The sequence below is a fragment of the Oryctolagus cuniculus genome, chromosome 1, assembly GCF_051225735.1.
Source record: "Oryctolagus cuniculus isolate XC-2025 breed Fujian yellow rabbit chromosome 1, ASM5122573v1, whole genome shotgun sequence".
Taxonomy (NCBI): Eukaryota; Metazoa; Chordata; class Mammalia; order Lagomorpha; family Leporidae; genus Oryctolagus; species Oryctolagus cuniculus.
Genome location: NC_142867.1, coordinates 176,388,699 through 176,404,813, shown reverse-complemented (window position 1 = coordinate 176,404,813; position 16,115 = coordinate 176,388,699). Strand labels below are relative to the sequence as shown.

Below are 16,115 nucleotides of genomic sequence, written 5' to 3'. Positions count from 1 at the left end.
CTGGCTTCTGGCTTCAGATTGGCGCAGCGCACCGGCCATAGCGGCCACTTGGGGGGTGAACCAACAGAAAAAGGAAGACCTTTGTCTCTGTCTCTGTCTCTCTCACTGTCTAACTCTGCCTGTCAAAAAAAAAAAAAAAAAAAGGAAAAAAATTTCCAGTTTTGTGGTACAGTTGTTAAAAATATCTGTTCTCAGACAGTAAATATTAGATTAAATTTATAAATAAAGGGCAATACTCAAACATTAGTACCTCTGAATTATTTTAATAATTTATGCTATTATCTATGCTTGTGTTGCTATTTATACCTATCGTACTCATGTCTATATGATAAAACTTCAGTATAGCAGCATATTACTACATATCTCTTCCTGAGTCCATGCTTAGCCATGTCTCATTGGCAGTATAAAATTTGTCACCTGGGAGTATCTGCATGAAGCAATAAACAAATGCTGCAAATCAGAACTACCCCCCCACAACCCTCAGAACTGGTTGTTAAGACAGCATATGGCTGGCTCTAACTCAACAGAGACTGAAATATTTGAGACACTGTATTGCCTGGCCTGTTTGTAATATCTACGTTCAAAAAATGTTTTCATATGCTTCCTTATGCATTGTCTGATTTCAACTGGAAAGCAAGCCTTCAGTTCATATTGCTCTGAAGGGAGGCAGCCAGAAGCAGAATGAATTGTGGAGATTCTCATGTAAGCCTCCATCACCTGCACTGCATCACCTGCATCTTCTGCACCTGGGCAGAAGACAGCAGAGTATGAAAGAAGTGGTCTGCTTATGTCTTCAGAGGTTGAGCAGGTAAAAATGACTGGCCTTTCTGCTACTTGATCCTTTGACTTCCTCTTCACTGTCTTCCCAGAGGAAATTTGTATTTACCTGGCTGTTCAAGGCCATACATGATAAGGCTCAACAGTATGAATATATTTGCTATTGCCTGTGTTAAGCAGCAGCAAAAGAATAAAGGTCTTGATAACCGCAAGATAGAGGATGGAATTTTAAAATTTGATTTATTATTTATTTTCACTCATTTGAAAGGCAGAAAGGGAGAGAGAGGCTTGGGGAAAGAGAGAGAGATTTTCCATCAGCAGATTCACTCCCCAAATCCCCCAAAGAGTTGGGGTTAGGCCACATTGAAACCAGGAACCCAGAACTCAATCCATGTCTCCTACTTGGGTGGCAGGGGTGCATGTACTTGAATTATCATCAGCTGCCTCCCCCTCCCAGGATATGAATTATCAGGAAGCTGGAATGGAAAACATAGCTGGCATTCAAACCCGGGTACCCAAGTTAGGGATGCCAGTGTCCCCAGAGGCATCTTAATTGCTTTACCAAATGCCTGCCCCAAGAATAGGCTTTGAATGGAATCCTGAAGAATGGAAAGGGTCCATCTGGGTGAGAGAAAAGCACGAAGCATGAACAGATGCAAGAAGAGAAGGGAATGCAGTGACTATCCAGGGAAAAGTAAATAATACAGTTTTCTTTCGTTAAATCCAATATTTACAGAAAGGAGGAATAGGGACTGGAAAAAAGACAGAAGCCTCTAAATAACAATATGGAACTTTGATGCTAAATGGGGGCAGATTTGTGCTAGAAGAAAAAGTTGAAAGAGAAAAGGAATTTTAGTACTTTCTTAAAAATGTTTATTGTTAATAAACATCCCTGAAGTATACATTTAATTGGTAACAGAGCAATTTCATTTACCTTGATCTATGCAAATTAGACTAAGAATACATGTTTTATAAATTTATTAGAAACGCATAAAGGGCCTTCTCTCAAATGCTATTCTAGCAAACATCAATAACATGAGAATTTTTTATTATTATTATTACTTCAGAAAATATTAAAAATTAACATTTAAATTGCACCATAAAAGCTTGAAACATGGTGCAAAAATGTAATATTTTCTTGCCATTATATAAAAATTCAACATCTATATGTATTGTTTTGATGGAAATCACGTATGTGCATATTTGAAACATTTGAGAAAGCTATCCAGATTCAGCTAATATTGTATATAGACTGCAGATTTACACAAATAAATGTTGAGGAAACTGAAACTGCACCATTTGGGATGCCCTCATCACATATTGGAGTGCTTGGGTTCAAATCCTGGCTTCATTCCTGATTTCAGCTTCCAGTTAGAATGTACCCTGACTGGCAGGTGATGGCTCAGTACTTAGAGCCCTGCCACTCACATGGGAGATCCAGATTAAGTTCTGAGATCATGGCTGTGATCTGTGGCAGGTATTTGGGGAATGAACCAGTGGATGAAAGATCTCTCTCTCTCTCTCTTTCAAATAAATAAAAGTAAACTTATAAGAAACTGGATCTGAGTGATATTTTCAGCTCATTTAATCAGCTAAACTAAACAAAGAAAGTTGGGGCTGGCGCTGTGGCACAGTAGGTTAATCCTCCGCCTGTGCCGCCAGCATCCCATATGGGCGCCGGTTCTGGTCCCGGCTGCTCTTCTTCCAATCCAGCTTTCTGCTGTGGCCTGGGAAAGCAGTAGAAGATGGCCCAAGTCCTTGGGTACCTGCACCCACATGGGAGACTGGGAAGAAGAACCTGGCTCTTGGCTTCGGATCGGCGTAGCTCCAGCTGTGGCAGCCATTTGGGGAGTGAACTAATGAACAGAAGACCTTTCTCTCTGTTTCTCCCTCTCACTGTCTGTAACTCTACTTCTCAAATAAATAAATAAAATCTTTTTTAAAAAAAGTCAACATAATAGTAACAGGCTTTTCTGGTTTTTATGTGGAATGAAATATTCCATTTCATCCTCAACTTCCAAGAATTAGTAACCACACTACACTACACCACGGTGTTCTTCTACAGTCATTGTACATGATATCAAATGGCATGGTCCCCCTGACTATAAGTTGACAAGCTCTTAATTACAATGTAGACAAAAGATAAGCTCAATAGGATAAAATGATAAAAATAATATTTCTCATTTGGAAGATTAGAGACCAATTAGCTATACTTCTAGGAGTCTTTATCAACAAGGAATAGGAGCTAGGAGGTAAAAAGATCTTTGATATCAGAGGTGAAAAGAATAAGTTAAACTTCTTGAAGAATAAATTGAAAAGTCAAATTTAAAGAAAGTGTAAGGAGATGGGCTAGCACTGTGGTGCATCTGGTTAAGCTGCTGCTTGCAACGGCATTATCCCATAATGGAGTGCCTGTCTGGGTCCCAGCTAGTCTGCTTCAGATCCAGCTTCCTATTAATGTGTCTGGAAAGACAGTGGATGGTAGCCTAAGTACTTGGGCTCCTGCCACTCATGTGGGAATCCCAGATGAAGTGCCTGGCTCCTGGCTTCAGGCTGGCCCATCCTTGGTTGTTGAGGCCATTTGAGGAATGAACTGGCAGACAGAAGATCTCTCTCTTTCTCTTCTCTCTCTCTCTTCCTCTCCTCCTTCTGTCACTTGGCAATTTTCTGCTGCCATCTTCCTAGCTGTTATAACTATTTTGGGACTGAACCCATGGATGGAAGATCTCTTTCACTTTGTCTCTCCCTCTCGGTCACTCTTTTTCAAACAAACAAATAAATATTTTTGAAAAATGCAGCCCAGACCCTTGTCATAACAATGTATGCACCAGAGTAGTCACTGCACCTCAGTCCTTCCAATGGGGACTGGTTGGAACATGGCTAAAGAAGAAAACAATAGGATGGTCTAGAGCTCAGGCTATAGGGTCAGAATACCTGGTGTGCAATCTGGGCTGCACCACTTACCATCTCTGAGACTACAGATCATGTGGGCTCCTTAAACTCTCTTTTCTGTGATATGTTGATAATAATAGAAGAGTCACTGTGATAATGAATGCAAAATGCCCAGCACATACCATAGCACATAGTGAGGAAATAACGGTAGCCATTTCACTGATGTTAGTGACCGTAGAATATATGCTATGAATAGTTTGACCTAACCATAATAAGCAATCGTATAAGTGATTACAGACATTAAGGTCATCTAAGGCTGGGCCTGATGTGTGTTTGTGTGTGTGTGTGCACTCCCTGCTTTCCCTCTATGTGTAGGGCTGCAGTGGGCATGTAACACTTCTTCCTCTTATGCTCCATTACCCAACTCCCTGAAGGTGACTTCTCCTATAGTAAATGAGCACTTTAACAGCTACCGCTTTTCCTTCCTCTCACAAAGATCCCAATTTGGACTCAGACTGTGCTGAGTAGGAGAGCTGAGAAGCAACTGACTCTACCTTTGTCTCTGGGTACCATAATGGCAGGAGAACAGACAGCAAAGTAGAGCCAAATGCAAGGAGAGCTCTGGTGGTCCCAGAAATGGAAGGGCAAGAACAGAGAGAAAACCTGGAGGGCATTGGGACACAGTGTTTACCCAATCCCAATGGAGAGAAGACAGGAGGATAAAATTAAAGCCCTCCTGAAGAGAAGGTGATTAATTTTTTACCCCGCCTCACTTCCAACTAAGATTTTATATTGACAAACGAAAGCATGCTTTGCCTCCAGATAATTGACTGGATCAGATTTATTTTTTCTTTTAGAGAGCTTGCCTACATTGTTTGATCCAGTGAAGCTTCAAGAGAAGGTGGATGAAATGTGAAATATTTAGATTCCTGGGGCAGCTGTTGCTTAGGTATTTACCTGCCTATTGTCCAGGAATTCACAGAAGATGCCTCCTACCAAGATCAAAGCATCACTATTTATATTTTAAAATTGTTATTGTGGAAATAACTTTATTCCAAAAGCTGCAGGAGAGAAGTGAGGTCTTCATTACAAATGTTTATTCGGGGGTATTTTCATAACTTTACCCTTCGTATGTCACAACTGGTGAACTGCTCATTAGCATTTATGTTGAAGATGTCACAAGAAGAGGTGTGGGTTTTTTGGGGAGTGGAGGGTTATTTAGTTTTTTATTTTGTGAGAGGCAGGGAAATAGAGCAAGAGTCCTATCTGCCGTGCATTCACTCTCCAATTGTTGGCAAATGCCAAGACTGGGTGGGGGGCCAAATTGGGAGCCAGGAATGCAATCTGGTATATAACACCCCAAAATTGGTTGGAGGAATTGCTACAGAATCCCTAAGCCTAGATCTCATCCCCAGTGTGCAGCAAGCCAATTACAGACACTGGGCCGGCACAACGGCTCAATAGGCTAATCCTCCGCCTGTGGCACCAGCACACCAGGTTCTAGTCCCGGTCGGGGCGCCGGATTCTGTCCTGGTCGCTCCTCTTCCTGTCCAGCTCTCTGCTGTGGCCTGGGAGTGCAGTGGAGGATGGCCCAGGTCCTTGGGCCCTGCACCCGCATGGGAGACCAGGAGAAGAACCTGGCTCCTGGCTTCAGATCAGCGCGGTGTGCCAGCTGCAGCAGCCATTGAGGGGTGAACCAATGGAAAAGGAAGACCTTTCTCTCTCTCTCTCTCTCTCTCTCTCTTACTGTCCATTCTGCTGTCAAAAAAATATTAGAGACACTGGGTTGTGGAAGAACAGGTACTTATTGCAAAACACAGAACAAGGAGCCAGGCAGAGGTTTCTTAATTCCTGGGCTCATTGAGGGGTTTAGGGGTACAAGTTCTTTAGGATTAAAGTTGGGGTGGGAGGTGCCTATTCAGCTCATGTTCAAGTTGCTGCTGGGGCTGCAGTTCTTGTGGCCCTCCTTCTATTGGTTGGTGATGTTGTATCCTTTAGGGAATTTTAATGATGGCTCCAATCAGTCTGGGAGCAATATGCAGGTGGTAGTCACCTTTTGCTAGGGGCTGGGGTTCTGGAAAAGAAACCCTTCAAGACAAGACCAAAAGTCAAGAAGTTATAAATAGGAGAGAAGAATGTCCTCATGAGCCTTGTGTTTAGGGACACTATAGAACCGGCCGCACCACTCTCTCAATTGTAGTGAGTTAATTCTACTAGAAGCAGGGCAAGGAAAGTAAGCTAAGGAACAGAGGGTAGGGGACTGGAACATTAGGACCTGGTGGTATCCGACATCTGCATCAAAGGCACTGTACCGAGGCTCAGTTTCAAATCCAGGTCTTCCACATAGGTGTCAGCATCTCAGTTACTTGAACCATCATCTGCTGTCTCCTAAAATCTGCACCAGTAAGAAGCTGGAGTGAGGAGCTTAAGTCAAATATCTAACCTAGGTACTTCGATGTGGGACTTAGGAATCTTAACCAGTCTTTCAACCACTACGTTAAATGCTCACCTTATTTTTCCTTAACTTTCTTTTATTTTCATGACTCTTCAACTCTTGTATTATGTATAACCTATAATAAATATGATAATTATTATTATTTGTGATTTTACTCTGGTACAATGTCACTATATATATATATCATCTCTAAGTTTTATGACAACCTTGTACATATCTTGCTGTCCTTCCACATTCTACAGATAAGGAACCTCAGGTCAGGGTTTAAATGACTAGCCCAAGGTCATTTAGCTAGTTATTGATGAAATTGGAAATTCAACCCATGTCCTTCAGATTCCAAAGTACATATTGTTTCTAAAGATACCACTTTCTTAGTAGTATCTCTATTTGGTCTGATTTGTTCCTAAAATGGGTGTTAAGCTCTTCTCAGAAGCATGGCAGCATGTAGGGTACAATAAAAGACATAATGCATTAAAGAGAGAGAGAGGGTGGGAGGGGTGGGAGAGAGAATCCCACCCACTGTTTCACTCTCCCAAATGCCAGCAATGACAGGGTTGGGACAGGGCAAAGCTGGGAGATGGGAACTCAATATCTATCTCCCATGTGAGTAACTGAGGTCCAACTACTTAAGCTATCCTCACTGCCTCCCAAGGTCTGCATTATCAGGAAGCTAGAATCAAGAGTCAAAGTCAGAGCTGGAACTCAAACTTAGGTACTCTGATGTGGAATGTGGTCATTTTAACCAGTACCTTAGCCACTAAGCCCAATACTAGCCCCTTGAATTTCATTCTTTGAGATGAATTTACAGAAACTCTCACTCCTGATTCCAGTAAAACACCATTTAATGCTCCTATCCCTGACTCCATATTTCCTATGTATCCAAAAAGAAATTCTTCAGATGGCAGCAGGATGCAGAAATCTTATTGGAACTCAAAGGTGATAGGAGATTTGAACAGCTCAGATGGTTCATCCTATAGTGCAAAGTATTTATCTTCCCAATTTGAAGAACAAATGTTAACATATTTCCAAGTTGCTGCTCTTGAACTGTAGTTACTTCGATAATCACCTAAAAAAATAAATCTACAGTACTTGGTGAGTTTTTTATAGTTGTCATTATTGTTCAACTTCCGTAACAATATTCTTAGAAAAATTTTTTACTTCAGCAAATTAGATAAAATTGTAAAACATTTAAATGGTATTTAAAAATCTGAAACTTGCTCCCAGAGAAATCAGGTTTTGGTGTTTTTTGATTTTTCTTTTACTCTATTTATATGACTAGGCCCGTGTCCCATCTCCACCTCCCACATGGTTCCTATATTCACTGCCAATTTTTAGGAGTAAATACATGATGTAATTTTTCTCCTAACAAGCTGCTGTGACTGTCGGCAGTAGAAATAAATAAGAGTTGAACACAAAAGAAATAATGGTAAGAACAGTTGAAGAGGTCCAATGACTCCTGTTGGGTGAAAATTAAACGAAGAGTGTTTGAGCACAAATCACACCTCTTGGGTTTCCTTCTCCAAATATTTTGACTGTGAGTAAATTCATTTAAAAAGCAGATATGAGTTTGAGGAAATTTTACTCTATCTGACTAAAATCAAAAAGAATAAGAAACAAAAATAGCAATTGTCTGCCTCTAGGCTGAACTGGGACACAAAGAATGAAGCCAGAATTTATCAGGATGGAGGCAGTTCTTTATTACCTGGCCAGTATTCTGTCTGACCAGTATATATTCTAACTGGTTGATGCTGGTGTCTATGGATTGTTAAACATTTTGAATAGTACCCCTGTTTAGCACCCTGTAAATGCTGTTTAATCTTCACAGCAGGCCACTGAGGTAAGTATTTTTTCCCAATACACAGATAATTGAACTATGAAATGGGAAGGAACAATCTTGTCCACACTGGGTTGAGAGTGTTTTCTCTGCAGTCAGTTCTTATTTCTAAGCAAGAACAGGGCTGTGCCTTGTTTTAAAATCCATGAATCCTAGTGTTTAGAAAAAGTCCTGCCATGTACGTGGTGCTCAAAAGTGCTTTATTCAGTTTAATTGAGTAGAAATTGTTCATTTTGTTTGGGTGAAGGATATCTCACCTATATGCCCAAGTTCCATATGAGACTCAGTTTGGAATTTAACAGACACATTTTCTGTTCCATGCTACAATTGTTAAGAATTCAAAAGTTCTACCAGTTTACCCCATCAATAAATATAACTACAACAAATTTATTTACATTAATTCTTCTTCCTCATTTTCATTATTCTCAGAAAAGAGGCACTACACCTAGAACTCTACCCTAAATGAATGTGATACAGATGAATACTTGAAAAGTAATATATTTATAGCAGTAATAAACATAATATTTGAAAGTGGTAAAAAAACCCTAAATATCTAATGATGTGAGATTGGCTTAGTCAATCATAATAGAGCTAAATAATACAATGTTATACAGTTCTAGTGAATACTTTTCAATTAATTTGTGATTTTGTATTAAATATTTTGTTGAAATATACAGAACAGAAAAATGAATAGAGTATAAGTAAACAGTCACAGGTACACCCATCCTGTCTAAAAAACAGATTTTTCTCATTATCCTAGAAGCTTCATGATGGTCCCCACAACAATTTTCCTAAAAAATATTCATTATTTTAACTTAAAATAGGATATGGAGAAATAGTTATTATCACATAAGTAGAAAAGGGTAAAACAAATGCTATGTGCAGTTTTCTCTAATCATGTGCTTATTGATATGCAACTAAAAACACAGGCAAATATTAGGAAATAATTAGTGTCAGTAGTTATCAATCACATTAAGGATGATCTTTATTTTCTTCTTCTGTGGAAAATATACATTAAAACAATTATCAGGCCACATATTATTTATAAACTAACATATACAAGGCATATATTTTATTTTCATGAACTTCAAAAGTTCATGGACAATATGTATTCTGAGAAAAAAACACTATGTATTGATTTCAAAAATTTTTTCACCAAAATAAATATCTTTTCATTCAATTTCCCATAAACTTTTTGAATACTAAACATGAGAGTATTATAACTAATTATAAGCATAACTTTTCATATTTTTTCAAGAATATCAGTTATTTTTCTAGTCCTAAAATGTAGAAGAGCTCAAAAATTTGCCCTGGAAGATAAGACATTAAATATAATGACATTTAAAACAACATACAAACATTTTTTAAAAGTCCATAGAAAATGTGTGCTATGAAAAAATTATGCTTAGATTTCAAAATATTTTGTGCTAGAATAAATTTATCCTTTAATTGCATTTTCCAAGAACTTTTTGAAGTACCTTCTTATCTCCTGTTAGAACACAATTACTGTATGCATTTGCTTATTCAATAAGCATGACTCACTGAGAACACAAAACCACTGCATGAAGTCTAGTTAACTTTCTTAACTGGTGTCATTTTTGTCTTGCTTCTAGCACAAACCCTATAAGGTTGCCATTGTGCTTGTTTTGTCACATTCTGGAGAATTCCCTTCCCACCCCTTTGTCTCTGCTTGGAAAATAAAAGGTAGAAAAAGAAAGAATAGAAAATTATGCTGGAGGTGATAAGATCAGACAAGTAGGAATTGTACTTACAAAGCAGAAGAAGGACCTGTAAATAGAACTAGAAACCTGGAAATCAGCAGTTCAGGGGTGTGCAGATGACATTTTCTGCATTTTACTGAAAATTAGCAAGGAAAAATTTTTGTTTGCCTTTGATTTTGCAGAAGTCAGATAATATATTGATGTGGGAGCAGAGATGTGCAAAAAGATTTAGCTCTTAAATAAGCCTTAAATATACAATCAAGATTAGCTGGATTCTTTTTCATTCTGCCCTTCCTCCTAATATTTCTCTCTTCTGCATATTTATTTTGAAAACAGATAAGAATTTACTGTACAGAAGGGATGTATGAGACCAAGAGGGAATGAAACAAGAGCTAAATAGAAAACAAATGGAAAAGAATTCAACAGAAGTCATTCACAATATGATTTATCTAAGAAGAGAGAAGCTGAAAAACTTTCATAATCAGAAAAGCTTCCCTCTTGGGAAGCTGATTTTCCCAGAAGGAACTGTAGGGAGGAACACAGACTTGAATCGTTGATGTTAAAAGCCTCATCCTCCATCCAAGCAGGGATCCCTGGTTTTGCTGTGTGTGGTGGGCAATATCCCGGACTGAATTGCCCAGGATGGAGGGAAATTGCAAATTTTGAGTTGGGGGGACAGGAGTAGAAATTGTTAAGAGTCATTGTGGCTTAAAACTTCACAAGCAGTAATGAAATTTGCAAAACTCAGGCCTCAGACTGGTCTCTTTATTGTTCGGAGAGATACTATTTTTCCTGGAAAGAAGGCCGCAGGACAGAAGAAATTTTTTTTTTTAAATCACTACTCTAATAGCCAGACTGTAGAATTTAGTGACCAACAGTGACCCAAGGCGGTAATTTTTCAAGCCTTGACATTTATTTAATGCTTTTAATATGGTTATATGAAAGTATTTCACATGCATGCTCTTAATATTTAGGTACCAGGTGGCTGCTATGCATAGTGTTTTATTATTTATGAGTCTGTTTCTTCTGGTTCACAGGGAGATGAGTGGGTGCCGTTGACCCAAGAAGGATTCTTCTAACATCATCCATTAATTTTTTTCAGAGAAAGAATAACATTGCCTTATAGCTTGATGGTAGTGCAAAATATACTAACATACTACAGCAGGGGTCAAGAGATTGCTTTGCAGTTGAGCCTCTGTAGCTAGTAAGGACTGTAAGCTTGCGCATATTGCTTAGCTTCTCTTGGCTTTGTCATCTGTCAAATGGGAATGTTAACAACTTTGCCAAAAGACCATGTGCCATATAAATTTCACAGTTCCTTGAAGGAGAAAACTCCTAGAGTTAATTTCCTGCCTCCCTCTCTGGGTCTCAGTTTCTTCACCTAAAAAAATTAGTGGATTCAGTGTGGCAGGTCAAATACTTTCATTTCATATGAAAACGCCAAGCAATTGATGTTTCCAGTGTGTATCACAGAAACAATTTGAAATGCAATGTGAGAATACCATAATCATGCTTGAGTATTCATTCCGCCACGGGTAAAGCAGGAAGTCTGGCTACACATGTGCTGTCTACTTCTCAGTCTTCCCAGATACAAAAGTCTCTAGCTTTGAACTTGGCTTTTGAGTTTATGACTAACCTTGGGTAGAATTAATGGAACCTAATTAGGACCTTAGTAGATAGCACTTTAAAACAGTGCTAATAAAATTTGACACAGCCTGGCAGCATCCCTCGTCTGTTTAGGGACCTTATTCACATTGCAGAGCAGCTTACCTTGCCAACTTTTGACCAGTGAAGCTTTAAGTCAGATTGGTATTTGAATATTTGCCAGTAGAAACAACTCTGTGAGTTTTATTACCTTATACATTCCTAAAGGCATATGATAAGATCTCTGCTTATCTTATGTCTTTTGAAAAATATTTATTTATTTGAAAGGCAGAGTTGCAGAAAGGGAGGGAAAGACAGACTGGTGGCAGCTGGGTGTTTGGGGGTGGTGCAGGTGGGGTGATATCCTCCATCCATTGGTTTCTTCCTCAAATGGCCACAATAGTCATTGCTGGGCCAGTGTGCCGGCGCCACAGGTAGAGGATTAGCCTAGTGAGCCGCGGCGCCGGCCACCAGTGGAGGTTAGACAGATTCTATTTTTGTACAAAAGACCCTCAAATTTCATGATTTACAATAACTATTATTCCTAATTTATGCTATAGGTCTCTGATGGGTCCACCATCATCTTCACTGGGAGAAACAGCCAGATCCAGGAGCCTCTGTTTGGGCTTCTGACAGTGAAAAAAAGAGCAACTGTACACCAAACATCAAAGTATTCACATGTCACCACCACTCATGACATTTCTGAATTCAACAGAATAAGGACACATAATCTTTTAGAGTGGGACACCAACAGGGAAGAAATCTAAGTATTTGGCAAACAGTAACCCAACCTACTTTGCTGTAGAATATGTTCATGTGGATTTTGCAGTCGAATAGCATTTCAGTTAGTTATATTTAAGTATGATACTAAATAGAATGCTTAGTTAGACATCAGTAGAAGCAAAAGTTGGATAATCTGAAGTCTGTATTTTTTAAACAATTTTACTTTGTATATTTCAGAGGCAGAGAGATAAAAGAGAGGCAGGGAGAGAAAGAGAGAGAGCCCCCATCTACTGGTTCACTCCCCAGATGCTCACAACAGCCAGGGCTGGACCAGGCTGAAGTTGCGAGCCTGAAATTCAATCCATGTGTTCCACATGAGTGGGAGAGACTCAACTTGTTGAACCATTTTTGCTGCTTTCCAGGATGTGTATTAGCGGGAACCTACAATTTGAATCAGAGTCAGGACTTGAACCCAGGACCTCTGATATAGAATGTGGGCATCCCAAGAAGAATCTTAACCACTAGTCCAAATGCCAGCCCCCAAGTCAGTGTGCTTTGAGTCTTAGTTGTTTAAGGTTATTTAGAAGTAAGGATCAAATGAGTTCAGGGCTCTAGGATTCAGAAACAGCTCCAGGTTCTTTCATCATTCCCCAAAGGAAAAGCAATAATAAGTAGGATACCAGACATTCATGCAATATCTCTGCAATCATAAAGGCTAACAAAGGAAAAGTTTTCAAAAGGCAAAAATACTTTATAATTTCTTCACAAGAGACGTTATTCAGTAAATACACACAACAGCATTCATGGCCTGGAGACATACCACCGTGAGTTGTGATCCTGGCAGATATCATAGATTCTACAAGGTTGGACAGGTTACATTCTTACAGAGGAGACTTCTTCTGGAACACCCAAGGATTACAGAAAGTGTAGCCGTCTTCCACAGGAGATTTCACTTGGAATTTTACTTGTTCAGTGACCCTTCCTAAGAACACTAACAGGATACTTTTCATTCAATTGCCTTAGGTCATTTTATCTCCAACAATCCTATCTTATGTACCTGAATTTTCCTTGCCCTTTGCTGCATTTAGGTAGATGGAGGGAGTAGTCTTGTTTTAGACTTCTGAAACTATCTGTGGACCTCTGCTTTCGCATGTTTGAAATAAATGTAAGGCATTAATTTTATTCAGACAACACTGAGCCCAATTCACTTGGGAAATGCATCTCTTTGTGTAATTTATCATCCAGGCCCTGTCCACTAGTCTGTTACTCCCTGGGAGTAAATTAGGCACTTTGAAAGGTGCATTAAACTCTTCTTGGCTACTAGGTACCATTTAGGGCTGTGGGGCAATAATTTACTTGATGGTACCTTGGTGACCTCAAAAAGTTTATGTTGTTTTGAAAGTTCTTAATTTTATTCTACAAAATAATTTATGCATTAAGAGGTTGAGTATGATTATAAATATGTTTCCAGAGAGGTAACAGCTATTGAACAGAATACATAAGATAAAATTGTCATGTTACTGCAGAAATTGAGTGTTCACAAATGTTTTATCTAGCCTGGCCAAACAATAGATGTAGAGCTCACAAAACAAGTATTGCTTAGGATTTCATTTTTGTCTGTTTACAAGACTCTGTCACATTTTATTGTAATTAGTAATGCTTCATAGCTATGAGGATTTCCAGACCCACATCACTGCATTTCTCCATAGTACAAAACACATTTATCCAAAGTTGAAATAATATGCTAAAGATACTGAAGGTATCAGCAATTTGCATTTCCTTTTTTTTTATTCACAGCAGAGTTTCATCCATATCAAATGAATTGCTTATTAAGTGTAATACCTCCTACTTCAGCCACTTGTCTTGTTTATTAAAATGAATCAAATTAAGCATCATCCAAAAATAAAAGTGATATACTTTGGGTTTTGCTTTCCTTTACATGCATTTCAGTCTCCACTGTCCCTCTGAACATGAATTTACCATCACTAGCCAGTTTTGAATGTCTGAATGGTGCAGGCCTTGACCATTTTATAAAAGTAAAATCTTAAAAAATTTTAAGGAAATATATGTGTGTGTGTCATAGTAAAGAAATGGCAATATTTAAAAATAATAACTAAGTTTATTGTTATTAGTCATCAGGAAATAGAGGGTGAAGTAGTGAATCAACAAGGAAACAAGGGCTTCAAGGAAAAAGATGGACCTAATAAGATTTATGTTTACAACTGATATAATATCTTTTGTCATCAGAAACCCCAAGAAAATGCCAGTTGGCATTTCTTTTTCAGAATAATGTTTAAATGGAAATAATCAAATAGGTTCAATTTCATCTACTATTGACCTTTTTGGATAGAGCACTAAGTTCACATATCAATGATAATGGAGGGTAAAGAGAGTCAGTGGCATAGCAATAAAAAAAGATATTTACCCATGTATTCTAAACATTTTCTTTATCAAATAATCATAAATTGGACAAGTAGGCTCCATTCATGCAGTAAAATGTGATGCCTAATAGAGTCTGCTTACTGTATTATGCCAAAGTATCAACACACAACGGTAAATCTCACTTCTAATTTAAAACAATGTGGAAATTAGGGGCTGGCGCTGTGGCACAGTAGACTAAGCCTCCGCCTGTAACACCAGAGTCCCATATGGGCGCCTGTTCAAGTCCTGGCTACTACTCTTCAGATCTAGCTCTCTGCTATGGCCTGGAAAAGCAATAGAAGATGGCCTAAGTGCTTGGGCCCCTGCACCCTCATGGGAGACCCGGAAGAAGTTCCTGGCTTCAGATCAGCCCAGCTCTAGCTGTTGTGGCCATTTGGGGAGTGAACTAGCAGATGGAAGATCTTTCTCTCTGTGTCTCCCCCTCTCTGTCTATAACTCTACCTCTCAAATATATAAATAATTTTTTTAAAAATACAAAATATGGAAATTAAAAATATATGATTACATGATTATACAACATCAAGCTCTGACTGCAACTTCCTGCTAATGCAGACCCTCTGAAGCAGTGATGATGATGGCTCAAATAATTGGCTTCCTGCCACTTATGTGGGAGACCCAGGCTAAGTTCACCTGGCTGTTGTGGGCTATTATGGAGTAAATCAGCAAATGGTGGTGGTGCTGTCTGTCTCTCCCTCTCTCTGTCTCTGTCTTTCTGCTTACCAAGTAAGTATTTTTAACAAAAGAAGGAAGAAACTGTCAATATTTTTACATCCATTTCGGTCTCCACTGTCCCTTTGAACATGAGTTTATCATCACTAGCCAGTTTGGGGCACTTTTTAGAGGATTTGATTCAAATGTGAATACTTAAAATAGATACTAAACAATTAAACATTGAAATGATATATACAAGTGGGCTTCAAAAAGTTTTTGAAAATGTTGAATTAAAAAATAATACAATTTTTTCATAAACTTTTAGAAGCTCTATAAAGAGCTGAAAAAAATTTAAATATAAGCTTTGGAGTCCAACAAATCTACAAACTATCAAAGGAAAATATTTTTGAATGTATCTACATACCTCTATGGAATAAAGTCCATTTTCTTTGTGTGTGAGAGGAGGAGTTAAGGTCGAGGACACAGTAACATCGATGAAGGTTCTGAGGCCTTCTCCACTGCTCCCAGCCAACATCACAGCATATCTGAAGTTGAATCAAATGTCCAATGTTTGTTCAAACTCTGAAAACTAAGAATATATATGCATCTGTAAATTCTACATTTGCCTGAAAGTTCTCTTCAGAGTATCTTCTTTTTATAACCTCTATAATTACAGAAAAAACGGACATAATTATAAAAATTCCAAATTCATTGGAAATTAGAAAAAATAACTTATCTTTTTTCTTAGAATTCACTTCTATTTACTATATTAATTCTTTGCTCTTTGTCAGGATAGCCAGGGCCTGATGGCAGGAAGCAAAAGGTATTTATTAAGTCTGAAAAACATTACTTCAGATTTGATAAGATTAAATGAGTAATGTGTATAAAGCATCTGGCACATAAAATATGTTCAATCATTGGTTTCTTCAAATGAGTCCAATGATAACTGGAGAGTAGTAGTAGCTTAACCTTTAAG

At 38.4% G+C, this 16,115-nt stretch overlaps 1 long non-coding RNA gene across 3 annotated transcripts in view; it reads right to left on the bottom strand.

The window, feature by feature from the left end:
- LOC103347814 (uncharacterized) overlaps nucleotides 1–15,701 on the bottom strand; it is a 174,224-nt gene extending 158,523 nt beyond the window's left edge. For all 3 annotated transcript variants that reach the window (XR_016223620.1, XR_016223623.1, XR_016223622.1), the window contains exon 1: nucleotides 15,564–15,701. This is a non-coding gene — a long non-coding RNA (uncharacterized LOC103347814). The remainder of the gene's footprint in view (nucleotides 1–15,563) is intronic.
- Nucleotides 15,702–16,115: the final 414 nt, after the last annotated feature.